Source organism: Astatotilapia calliptera, chromosome 14 (assembly GCF_900246225.1).
Source record: "Astatotilapia calliptera chromosome 14, fAstCal1.2, whole genome shotgun sequence".
Taxonomy (NCBI): Eukaryota; Metazoa; Chordata; class Actinopteri; order Cichliformes; family Cichlidae; genus Astatotilapia; species Astatotilapia calliptera.
Window position 1 is genome coordinate 20339136 of NC_039315.1, and position 14113 is coordinate 20353248.

At 37.7% G+C, this 14113-nt stretch overlaps 1 protein-coding gene across 2 annotated transcripts in view; it reads left to right on the forward strand.

The window, feature by feature from the left end:
• The window catches only part of LOC113036260 (leucine-rich repeat and fibronectin type III domain-containing protein 1-like protein), a 205031-nt gene extending 194457 nt beyond the window's left edge, over positions 1 to 10574 (forward strand). For both annotated transcript variants that reach the window (XR_003274436.1, XR_003274437.1), the window contains one exon: positions 9693 to 10574. The gene's annotated coding sequence lies outside the window, so the exon portion shown is untranslated. The remainder of the gene's footprint in view (positions 1 to 9692) is intronic.
• Positions 10575 to 14113: the final 3539 nt, after the last annotated feature.

Genomic DNA, 14113 nt, shown 5'->3' on the forward strand with positions numbered 1-14113 from the left:
AATAAGACTTTTTTCCTATTATAAGTAACTATAAGTAGCTTTTTCTCTTAAAATGAGGTAACAAGGGATCTGATATGAGTTGGGGAATAAGATGCGAACAATAGAAACAATAGGAAAGTTAAGAATAAATTAAGAATATGAGAAAGTGTTGACGTTTTTTCTATGGTTTTCTAAGAACGTGCTTGTGCTTTTTTTTTTTTTTTTTGGGGGGGGGGGGGGGGGTGCTCCTACAGTAATTACTTAGTCCAGTTTAAGTTTATTTACATCAGAAACTAAATGTAGTTGCAGTTTGAACACAGGATTCAGTAAGTAAAATAAAAACAAGAGAAATTTTTAAAATGTTACAGACATGTAATTACTCCTGTATATAACGTTAAAGGAAATGTAACAGGAAATGTGTGATTTCTGCTGTGATTTGACTGGGCAGCACAACAAAGATGTTATTTTCTTCTGGTAAGTGATGGTTATGAGATGTTGCAGGGACAACCAGTAATGATCGTGTCTCCAGCTTAAATTTGCATTTCAATTACAAAGTGACACAGACACCTTCATTGTTCATTCAGTAATGGCACCAGCAATGAATCAATCAGTCAGTGTTCTTGGTCTGGCACACAAACACAAGAACCAAAGTGGCTGTTAAGAGTACTTCAATCACAGTTAACAGTTTTTATATACCTATGACCGTAGTAATTGTCTGTGTGCATCTATGTGAACTCACTTTCTATGTGAAAGTGTGATTGCAGAAGTGGTTTAGATATCACAAATTGTTTACACCCGTAAGCATCTCCTCTGACTATTGATGCTGATGATTGTCCGCAGAGAGAGAGAGAGAGAAACAAGACAAAACTGATAAGCGAACATTTCTCTTCTTTTATCTTCCAACTAGCCTTTAGCGCCTTTGGCTGAAGCTCTTTTTATTTTGTACATTCACATTAAATCTTTGCCAACTTGTTAGTGTGTGATGAACTACAGAAATTGATTCATTCCATTGTAATTGTTGCAATGACATAAAGGGTATTGATGTCATTCCAGCTTTTGTGAAAAGCCAAATGTTGCACACTAGCAACACTGACACTAGCAAACTCAGCTCTGATCATAATAATTAACAATTAGCACGCTGTTATTAAACACAAAGTGATTGATTTTTGTAATGACCTCTTCAGACTGCACAGCATTATCTCAAAAGTGCATTGGTTGGTCTTTTGCATTGTTACATAATGCAACATGATTGATAACAAATTTATGTAATTCGTTAACTGACGTGTCAAACTGATTTATGACATTGTTTTTTCTCATGTGACAGGGGTTCACATAATCCTTAACGTTTAATGTTAATGACCTCAGTTTGGTTTATCATCCTACATGAATATAGTGCTTATCCCTTCCACGACAAGATCGTTCAGCTGGGGGAAGAAACAAAGAAAAAAACATTATCTTCACTAATAAAAACGATGGCCATTTTTTTTACCTTCCATTCTGTAAGTTGTTAAAGTGAATGACGGTTTCTGCAAATGAAAGACATTATTTTATGTTTAAAGTTAAGCTCAGGTCATTATAGCATGCTAAGATCCTATTTTTGTGCATTAATTATAATCTCTATGTGAAAAAAAGGCATATTGATCAGTTTAAGCATGTCAAAAATGGTAGAAAATCATCATCATCAAAATTATTATATTTGATTTATTTGTACAAGTGAATGAGGTCTCTGTCAGTTACACTTACATATCTAAAAACAGCTGTTCAAGATATTAGAAAAGGAAAATACACAAAATTAATACACAAAATGTCTACGCTGTGAGCATGGAGTGTGTGTCTGTGTGTGTGTGTGTGTGTACTACTGTGGTGTCTGATCCATAATGATATAAGTAGAGAATCCTACAAGAGCATGTCCTAACAGTGAGAGAAGCTCACATGTACCAGAGGGAGAATAATGTGAAAATGTAGGAAAGAAATGCTAACACCAGCAGGAAATGCGGGCTCCGTGAGATAATTCAAAATATCCATGCATGCTTTTCCACTATAGGCTAATGTGGTGTTCTGGTATACACAAGTGCTTCAGGCACGATTTTATCCTGCCAGTAAGGCTTGTTGAACTGGACTGTTAGGTAGAAGAGTGAAATGAGAAGGAGAATCTGAGGATGATAAGAAGCTACGTAAATGAAGATTTTGTAGAGCAGAAAGGAGAAAAACAGTTTGAAAAAGAAGAGGAGAGAAGAGAGGACGTGACGGCGATGGGCAGGAGTGAAATAGGAGGAGAACGAAAGGAGAAAGAATACACAGAAGACAGGAGAACAGCAAGTGGGATGTGTGGAGGATTATGCAGTGTCTATTGAGATACAGCTGTATTGTGCTATAAGGGTGTCTTTGGTTACTCAGAAAGAAAAAAAATGATAGTATGAATCACAGATGACAATGCAAACACACAATGCATGTTTATTTTTAAGCGTGTTTATTGTATGATGCCTCTTCTAGATGGCAAATGAAAGATCTTGTTGCAAGGCAGATGATGTGCACAGATGAACAAATGTGTGAACACGTGGACACACATTCAGCAAGACGAGATATTCCTATGGAAATGTCATGTCACATGCAGTGGATATGTGCATCTATTTTAACGAGTACATTCTGAGCATGTTTCATTCTTTGTGTGATGTTATAACATGCATTTTCACTAACGTACGAGGCATATTATAGGTGTTTTCCCCCCCGAGAAAACACTCATCTTTATTTTTCCTAGTTTTAATTGGGACAGTGTTTTTTCTGTCACAAGTGCACCATGAGGAGATATTTTTGTGTTGGGCAAAATATAGTTTGTGTTTCGCTCTCGCGTTGCCAGCGTTCAACTGCACCGTGAGCCAGCATCTGCTTTTCCTTAAATCAACTTCTATTTCATAGCCGGCAAGAGCCAGGACGTAACCGACACCATAAACAAACTTCAAACCTCGACTTCAATGTACTGAACTAATGGCCGCGTCTTCAGAAGAAATTCTAATGTATTATTGCTACAGAAGCCAGTATTAGACAAAATTAAATGTGGAAGGTAAAGTGGCTGCAACTAGCTCAACGTAGTATCTTATTAGTTTCTCGGTAGAAGCAGTTTACTGCAACTAGCTCAACGTAGTGTCTTATTAGTTTCTCGGTAGAAGCAGTTTATTTAACACACTGGGATTCAGCCTCAACTTATGTTGTTAGTATCTTGCGCCAAAAACCAGACACCGACAAATTTACTGTGAAAATACATGTGACTCACTGAACAGATTAATTTGGAAAGCCCAATATGCACATTTGGTATTTATAATACAACAGGCTGTGCTTACCTTTTTATATTTGGACCGGTCCTCTGTTCACCTCGCCTCACGATCTCACCAAAGGCCAAATCTGCCCCTCCTCAGCACACCAAAGATCCGGGTCACGGCACCAAGTTGTTGAAATCTCCCAATTCTTTGAATCTTTGGGCTGAAGGAAGGACAATACTCGGTGTATTTATGCTCAATCATCAATCATTTATTTCCATACAATTCAACACTTAAGAGCATAAGAACCATCATGATGGGGAGACATGCCTGAAGAGGGTCACAGCAAGTCTCAAAATGGTGACGGGTTGCTCAGCTTTTTATAGTCTCTAGTGGCCCCCATCTAGTCGTAAAAGCCAAAACATCACATTCTTTCTCTGTTACAGCGCCTAAGTTATGACCTCGGCAGTTGTTTCTCTGCTTTCTGTAAGGTTGGGGTATGGAATGTGGTCTGTCTATCTCCCCTGTCTTAGACACAGAGTCTCCTGCTTACAATCTTCTCTTCATGATTCAACAATTAAGCATGTAACACATTCACAGCAGATCAAGGATACAGAGTGATGCACACTTGTCTAATAAACTAATAAGTGAATATGTTCTTTTAACTCAAAAGTATAACGAGAACTAAACTACATACAGCTCACACACTCTATATTAAAGGGTATAATATGATCTACAGCAGTATTCTAATTCAACTACTTTGATTACATATATATAAGGTAACATATAATAACAGAATAATCTAATACAATGAATTCCCCCCCTTTTTTAAAAGATATTTTAGGTGAATGGTTCACATTGCTATCAAATATGTAAAATCAAGGCATGTGGAAGTGGAGAGATACATAAACAGTTAATAAGTACCAAGGGTTTTAACGTCATACTCCAAAAAATTAAATATATATCTTATAACTTTTCCCCCAATCACACATCTCCAGAGCTTGGTCAACAGCCCCTTGGCAACCTCCAGCAGCTAGAGGAAAATGCATATTCCCTGACCTCAGTCACCCAACTAATAGATAGCCAGCAACCTAGTTGGTGGCATCAAGAAGTTGTAGAAGGAGTAATTTGCAAATTATTGTTTTGGTCACTCCCAGATTGCTTTGGTCGCCTGTAGTGTGAATGGAACAAGCCTATTTGACTGCAAACAGTCCCTAGATAGATTTTTGGTGCATCTTCTCACACCTCTTTGCACCTAAAGTCAGCTTTCCAGCAATACACATTTTTCCCTATCAACCTTTGGTTGTCACCAAGGTTCATCACTTACAAGGACTTGGATGAAAGCTTGATAATTAAGTTCTGTGAGCCAAGAGTTTTACAATGGCACTTTTTTATTAAAAATATAAAACGCTGGATTCTTATGAGATTATTTATTGCATTTGAAGTGCTAAATAATGAGAAGGGCAGTACTGCTGCAGTCAGGTGACAATGAATTGGAGTAGCTCTAGAATATATTTGAAGGATCCCAAAAGTGAGAGTGGTGTTATCAGATGTCTTTCCACAAATCATAATATTTGATAAACTGTAATTTTAAACTGTAAAACTAATAATAATTTAAGTGTTTAATGTGGTTAGAAATTTTAAATCTTGAGCATTTTTAATGCCTAAATCCATATTGGTCATAATTCACGAGCTCTTTCTCAATAGAAGGATTAAAGCTCTGGAAAGAAGTATAGCTCTTTTCAGGAAGTTAAATAGAGAGTAAGCAGTTGGGCTTATCTGACAAAACTGTAACCAAAATGGAAAAAAAATAAACATTTTGAAAGAACATGCAACATCACAGGTCTGTGTCAATAAATTGGGATGAAAGATTGGCTTCAGCACTTTTCCTTTCAGAAGCTCATTGTGCCACAGTGTGTGGAGTGTAGAGGCAAGGACCCAGATGCACAATACAAAGGTTCAACAAAAATCAAGAATAAATGGCTAAAAAAAAAAGTCTAATAAACAAACTCTAAAGGGTAACAAGCAGATATTAAAAAAAACTGCCATAGACAGACAAAGAGGGAGACAGGACTACTTATACACTGAGGGCTGATGAGGGAATGACAGGAGGGGAATTACACAGAGGTGAAAGTAATTAACAACACAGAGTTAAAAGAAACTACAGATGACTAATGTTCTACTTTAGCACATCGGTCATTTACAGTGCGTTATCCGAGGGAAAATCACCAGTCAGCTTTTGTGAACTTGGATGATTTGTCTTTTTACTAATATTCACCTAAGGTGGTTAGACAGACATGCTTAGAAAGATACAGATATCGAATTATATGTCCCAGTGAAGTACACCAGACCTCCACAGATTGCTAGCAGAGCTGGTGAATATGTTTAGATGAAGAAGTGAATGATGAAAAAAAGATGTGTATTGTCCGATGAGACTTCAGAGGCTAAATAAGTTTGCTCTCTGCTTACTTACTCCCTGATGCCACCACCAACCAGTCAAGCTGCAGCTTACATCTGTCCAGACTGATATACATAAATTAAAGCAAAATGCAATGAGTTGACACCAAACATCTGAACAGCTTTGACTTATGGTCACAATCCACCCCCTCTGTTCCCAACAAATAATGGTAAACAAATGTGTTCTTGCAGAAAATTAGAGTGTTGACTTGGTCTTTGTCCTTTTCGAATAGAAAATGAAAAATCATTAAAATGTGTTTTCTCACTCTGACTTCCCAATTCTGATCTGTTCACCCGTGAGTCAAAGTGAAGGTAAATGTGCCAGATGTGATAACATTTCCTCTCTGTGTTCCTGAGAGATTTGCAAGAACGAGACAGATGTGTCACGTTGACCTTGATCTTTAACTGACAGCGCCTAATTATTTCTTTCTTGAGTCTAAGTCAACATTTGTACCAAATTCTGAAAAAATAGATAAGTTTAATAATTCTGGGCATTCACCAGACATTTCATTCATGAGAACATTTGAATATAGCTGACCACCTAAATACATATTCCCACTAGTGGCTGCTGTCAGGCCAGCGTCAGCATTGGTTGGTTCATCATTTCCCTTAGCTTGGCTAACTGCCCGTTTGGCCAGTTGCCCGTATCATCCTGACCTCTGGTTTTACATGCCGTGCCCTGCAGTTTCCTAGACCATCTCTTCGTCAATTAAACCAAAAGAGTTGCAAGTTTTTAATAGTATAGAAAATGAAATTTTTACATTTACAAATATATTAAGGTGATGCCAAGAAGAGGTCCTTCATTGAATATAACAACTATTCAGTTTTTTTTTTTTACCAATAATTCCATGACACGTGCAGGACAATGTTCCTGTTCAGAAATGGCTTAAAATAGGAGCCCGCTCTAAGCATATGCCAGATGTGCTAGACAGAACAAGCCTAATCCATGGCCCCACCTTCAAACTCACAGAACCTGAAAGATCTACTGCCAGCACTCTATGAGACACCACGGGACATACCCAGAGGTCCTGTGTTCATTTTAATATCGCAGCTAACTGGTGCATGCGTCATTCAGTTCAAAACTTTTGCATTTTAGCCTGTTGTATTCCTGGGAGCAAGGTCTGTGAGTAGTAAACTATTCCTCAGATAACAAAATTAATCTTTCTGGGCCACGTTCAGTACTAAAATCATTTTTAGGACTGGGCTGCAGAATGTTAAAAGCCATTGTTTTTCTTGTTTTGTGTGGGGGTTTTTCATGCAACATCTGAGCACCAGCAGGATTTGTTATGCAAAAGAGATTGCTCTAAATGCTCCAGTGTCAGTTTGTGAAGGTCAGTAGCATAATCAGCCATTTAAAAGCATTGCTGTCAATTTGTGTCGACAGCCTACCACCACAATCACATCAAACCAAGTGATTTTTGGAATATGAATTTCAGAGCTAAAAATAAGCAAAGCAGTAATTTTACCTTCACCTGGTCCCCGCTTATAAATATTACTGTAGCGCTCAGCAATCGTGGCAGAGTTTCACCATTTATCGACAACACTATTTAAATCTGCTGGATGGATTTGTTGGCAGTGGGCATTTTTTTGTTTTGTTTTTATCTGCCGTATACAGCACAACGCTGCACTCAGGACAGCCGAATAATCGTTAATTGGCACTGAGAGCCTGTGATTCGCATGTGGGAGCAGTGATTATATTTATAGCCATGTTAAAAATCAAACATGATAGCAAGTGAAACTGGCTGACATTTAGTGATACACGGACTTGTAAAAGTCAACTGTGTTTCATCAGAGGAACGTGTATGCACATGAGAGAGAGAGAGAGCACGAGTGAGAGAGAGACAATCCCTATAATAGCAGTAGCTGGAAAAAGGAAAACGATAATTGAATGCTGCAAATTTGCTGCTCAGCATTACTTGATTACTTGATATAGAACATATAATTATATATGTCCTGTGTATAAAAAGAATCTTCTCTCTCTCTCTCCCTCCCGCCCTCTAGTAACGCACAAAAGCTGTACCTGTATTTCATCAGCAGGCCACAGCTCTGTTTGATGTATGGTGCACCTTCAGGATGCATTTGGGGGGAGTGGGTCGGGGACAGAAACAAACTAATATGTTAGTGCTTTTCAGAAGGTTACAAAATGGCAACTCAAAACATAAAACACCTTGATCAATTTCCATGTAATTAGCTACAGCTTTGCATTTTTCTTCCCGATAAATGAAATTCTGCATGGCTGTAATTGCTCTAGTACATAGAGTAAGATAAAGTATAGCGAATGCAGATTAATTGCTTTTCTATGACTATACTCACAGAAATTAGAAATTCAATACATTTTAATACAGTGTGACATTAATTAACTTCGTCACCTATAGTTGATAATTCAACTTTCATTTCAAGCATTTAAACACAGTAGTCAGGATAATGCATGCAATGTGTTTGTCTGAATGCAGAGTGACAATAAAAAAAAAAACAAGAGACCATCTGTGATGCTAACGAGCACCCATGTTTGAAAATCTAATGTTACATACTAGAAAACTGTTATACACCTGATAAAGACGTTGATGGGGAGTTATCGGGGCAACCGGGCTTATGAATACCTGCAAAATGATTAAAACACATCTTTGCAGTTGTTCCTGCAGCAGGAGGTGTCACCGAGGCTACGCACACGCACATTTGCCAGGCTGTTGTGGCAGGAATTCGGTGGTATAAAAAGCATTTGCACATCTATCAACTAGACAGACTTTAAGTTAGAACCCTTGCATTTATCTTTTAGAAGAAAATAATTTGCTCATGCAGGGAGAAGAGACACTCCCATCGTTAGATTGATTTCTTGTGCTTGTCTTAGGAAGGATAGGTGTGGATGGTGTTGGAGGGTGAGTCTTTCAGGTGTTCACAAAGAGCACAATATGGCCCTATTGGTGTGCACAGTAACTTATTAGGTGTCTAACCTGTTGCTCGTTGCTTGTGGCATTGTCACCCATGTGTTACACACACCAACCACCGGTCCAGTCGGTCACCCCTTTTCCATATTTATTTATGTATTTATTTTTAAGCATCACCATTAAATCGTCTCTTTCCTACACTCCAATCAATGAGCACCAGGTTCCCCCACATGGAATACTTACAGTGTGACCAGTACTGTAATCATTTTAGCATGCTAACATTACAGTACTAATGAGGCCAGTTTTACAAAGAGTATGATGCCTTTGTTCACATTTTCTCAATAAATCTATAGTCATTTAATACTGTATTGCGCACATATTCATTCTGTTTAAACAGGGGATTATGAGGCCCCATTATGTAATTTTGTAGCTGTTGTCAGATTAGGGGCTTTTGAAACGCACATTAATATTAAATAACTATTTTGCAGGTTTAACAGCTGTACGTGATAAGTTGACTGCACAAAGTTGAGGTTTATCATTGTTATCACGTCAAACACTTGATTTTCCATGTGCTCTAGAGCACTGAAAGTGACAAAGCTGTCTAGTTTGTGGTGATTGTATTAACACTAACCTAGTTGCTAGTTTGTCTCTTTTTATGGGAACAAGGCACAACCAACCCATGCGGGATGCAGATGTGTTCTCACTGGGGCTGCACAGGAAATACCTCTTTTAAGAGCTCTCTTCAATTTGAAGTGTAATCGTCTGTGGATTTGGCTTGATCTAATCCGCAGAGATGTAACTGACAGAAGAAATGAAAAATAAAAAGTGGTCAAATCCCTGTGGCCTTTTAGAAAAAATCTTTTTATACACAAACAAAAACACATTTCAGATATGTTGCCCCTGACACAATAAGAACAGCTGTTATTCAGATAAAAGGCACATTTCCTTTAGCTTTAGGCTAAAAGTATGGCTGCTGTGCATATCAGGTGGTAACAAAGCGTGTCTTGTGGTGAGGAAATAAGTAGGACAAGTCATTTTAAACCCTCGTATATTTGAAATTTTAAAACAATTCTGGGTCTATATTCCAAACTAATTTCTTTCTCTTTTTGTCTTTCAGACCCAGTGACCAGAAGGAAAGCCGCATGTCTGAAGTCCAGAAAGACAAATTAATGGTTAAGAGAAAACAAGCCAAGTAGCAGGGTTCCAAATCATGAGTCATTATTGATATCATCCAAGATTTTTATCCGAAACATCATCAACCTTAGCCTTCATCACAGAATAAGTTTACAAGAGTTCTAAAAGAGTTCTGCACTACAAATCAGAATAGTTTAATGTGAAGAAAAATGCTGTATGACTGTATATTACTGCACAACTTACATTGCTAATAGCTCAGCTGTTGTCATCTAGGCCTTGCACATCTCCATTATCTCTTTCATTATTACCACAGTGGAGTGCATTTACGTGCACACGGCATGAGCGATAACAGGCCACATCTCACCTAATGTTCTATCTGTGAGGAGTTCAATCTTCATGTGTCTGGCAGATATCCCTTTATATTAATCATCAGAATATTCCAGGTGCTTGTTACTAGCATCTCCTTACCATTTTCGTGCTTTGACTCTGGTTTGTGAAAAAGGGATATGTGATATATACGGCATCACGGATATGCATTATTCATATCTGTGCATGGAATTGCACTCCCAGCCATTCCATAATGATTATCGTCATGATTACAGCTCCCTGCAGATCGGTAGAAGACCAGGAACTAGATGGAGAACCTCAAAACTTTTGACCTATTCCAGAAGCAACACATCCCACGCCCCACCCAAAAAAATAAAAACACATTGTCTTCACTTTTCCCCTTCCTGTATTCCTCTTACTTTTTTCTTTGGGCTTTATCTTTTGTATGTGTACATAAAGCAATTTCAAATCTTATAGTTTTGTACATGTAATTTTTATGGTGTGTGGATATTTTCTAATAAAATTAAACAAAAATGGATGACCTTCTCCAGACTGGCCACTCTGAGTATTTGATTTTTTTGTTGTAGCTGTAGTTGTTAACTAAAACTAAAATGAACCTTAAAAAACTAAAACTAACATTTTTAGGGCATGCTGCACACCTGCACATATGATGGCATATTGTGATTTAAATCTATTTAGTAATATCATTTACAAAATGAACATCTACTGATTGAAAATATGAGATAATTAGGAAATATTCTGTTAGATTAAAAGTAAAATAAAGGGGGGATTAGAGTTATATCCTTTACATACAGACCCCTCATTTTTGACAGTACAGCGTTATTTTATTCAGTCTTAGATGGAGCTTTCTGTTATTCTCCATTCACACGTAATCATAACAGGTGGAGGGAGCTATAGTACTTTGACATATATGCAAGAGACCTGCTGGGCAGTGTAAACAGTGTTTGTGCGAGTCTGTGTGTTTGTGTGTGTGCTGTTTAATGCAGCAGCAGCTGTCCTTCTCTTGTCACTCGCTCTCATTTCTGGGCTGAGAATATAATACTACTACCTGTTTATTCAACCAATCAATTTTTTATTCACTTATCCAATAATTCAGGGTCACCGAGGGGGGCTGGAGCTTAACCCAGCTTTTCACTGAGCAAAAAGCAATAGTACTACTATACTATTACACTAATTAAAGCAATTGCATGAAATTCAGGAGTGCGGTATGTTAGAGCTCACATTGAATGTCCGAGATCAACGATTGCTGTTGGGACCAGGGTTTTGTTTCAGACGTGGCGTAGACAGATTCACGATTCGATTCTCCTGTCAGCTGAGTTCAGAGGAAAAAGCAAAGGGAGAAAAAGAAATTTCAGATGCCTTCAGATCAACACTCATCAGTGTTTAAATCTTCACAAAGAAGCACTTCTGAGTAGAGGAATGCTTCATGTATTAAATTATAGTGTTTGTGATGTCCGAAATGAAAAATCAGCAAAGCTTTGGTAGGAAATTCTAATCAAATTTATCCATATTTATTCACATTATTTTTTGCATATGCTGACAGATGGATTAATCCAACATGGGGACTAATACACTAACACACTGTATTATACTAGAGCATTACAACCTTCAAAAGGGAGGTGACCATTTGCAAAAAGTGAAGTGCTGTGCGTTTCTCCATCCCACTTATTGCTTCCTGTTACCATGCTATATATCTGTCTGCTTTTCTCCTCTCCCTCCTCACCCATTATCTCCTCCCTTCATCTATTCACCTCAGTCACCACTGCTTTTCTCCCTCATACTGCACTGTCCCAACTTTCAGGCCACACATCTCTCCATCTCTCCATCTCTCCCCTGCTCTGTTTTCCCTCTCATATGTAATACCCAGTCTGATCTCTACAACTCCATTCTGCTACCCTGATCTACTCCATTTCTCAGTTCTCTGCTCCGTAGTTCTTGGCAGGCAGCCATCGCCAGATCAGCTCTTCAACATCCTTGTCTCCCCCTTCTCCTTTACTCTCATCACCACCTGTTAACTCTATTTCCTGTCCATTCCATATTTTTTTGTCTTTATTCATAAGGCATAAAGACTTACAATGGATGAAGTTTAATGAAGGTTAAAGAAAAATATATCCGTACTACTAGATTTACAGAAGGGAACAAAGGGCCAAAAGAGGGGGTAAAAAGATGTCATCCTGTATGTTATGAGAGGCTCTAGAAAATGTAGAACCTGGAGTCTCCTTTTGAGAAAGCACCCAATATTAAACTGGGATTCATGTTTCACTCTTGGAGTTTTACAGCAGGAAGCGAATGTGATTAAAACGGGAAATCAGCAGAGTAGAACAACGCAATACAAAACAAAATCAAAACCATCCTAAGAGTCATTATCATCACGAAGAATTAATTATTTATAAACGGTCACTTTTGCATGTGTACATGTTCAAAAGTTTTCCTGAAAGGAGTATGAATAAAACAAGAGGCATTTAAGATGACAACACCCCATCACAATTACCAGGATACTGTATAATAAATGTAATAAGTTGTGTTGCTGAATTCATTAATCAAAGCAGATACTCATGTCAACATTCTTGGGAAAGTATTAAGCTAAACTGTATCTTACACTGAATAGTCCTAGTGCTTTCAGGAAAATTATTTTTACATTTATTAATATGTAAATCAATTCAGCAAGGCACTCCAAATTTAATCAGACCATCTTCTCTACAGGGGCCAGACTTAGTGTACATGTTGAATTCTTGTCATGTTCTCAAGTTAATGTTCACACAAAGTAAAGTAAAACAAAAGTGTGCACACAGATATGTGTCAGCACGATGGAATTAAGAAGAAGAAGAAATACAAAGAGCAGGAACTTTTATCGTGGTTTCCTGGGCAGGTCGCGAAATTATCAGCATAGCCGCAGTGAGTGTTTCTTTCTAGTGCTTGTTAAATCTAAACCTTGAAAAGTAGGGAAAAAATCTAATTATAATTTTAATAGGTTAGAAGATATACCACAGAGTCAGTGCAAGCCTGATACCTTATAAAAAAAAAGATAGTAATGCTAACATTTCTTTATAGAGACTTTTAGCCTTGACTAGAGAGCCTTGAAAATCCTCTTACAAATGCAACACCAAGTCATATTAGTAGATAAAGAAATCCACGCATTGTGTGCATCTGAAAAACACCCACATAAATATTAATAAGTTTGTACTGGACCTTTCAAAGGAATTGTACAAGGTGCTGTAGGGTATAATAGAAACAGTACAGGAAAGGTCCATAAACAACCTTAGATCCTCATGTCTCACATCTGTGGGCCTGAATGATAGAAAATCAGAAAGGAAAGACATTCAGAGAAAGGTTTGCATATGAATGAGGGTTTGTTAAAAATGTATTTTTAAAGGTTGTTAATATTCATTTTCTTTATTATTTACTTTATGTACCATCACTACTTGTGTGGCTGAATGATTTAACTGTGAAACCTCTTTTTCCCCCAGACTGCCTGCACACTCAGTGGCTTGATGTTTTGAGTTTCTTTTTGAATATATTTTCCCTTCTTGATCTAGTCTCAGTGGACTGATACAAGAAATGCTGGAAAAGAAAGCATCGGAGGACATGTGGCCAACATCCTAAGCTAGATTTAAACCCACGACATCTGGTGGAATCTCATTTGCAAGTGTTAAACATCCCCTCCTCGTTCACACTTGGGGCATCCATTGTTACACCTGGATGTGTTTTGCCTGTGAGGACTCCCTTCTCTCCCGTGCAGTCTACACAGGAAACAAGCAGGCCAAATCAGTGTTGCCCATTATTTTTCTGGATTTTCCACATAAAGAAAACTTAGATGGTTTTGCACTCGCAGAGGCACAAACTAGCAAAACTGCTAGGACAGCACATCTGTCAAGCCCTACATATGGTCATCATTTTGTGCTTATAATTAGTCTTGTAACCTAAAACAAAGGACTAAGCTTATGTAATAAAAACAAAGTCAATGAGAAAAGCAACACTTGATTATTTGTCCTGATTACTTTTAAGTAAGGACGACATCATTATACACTAGTAATAATAATAATGATAATAATATGT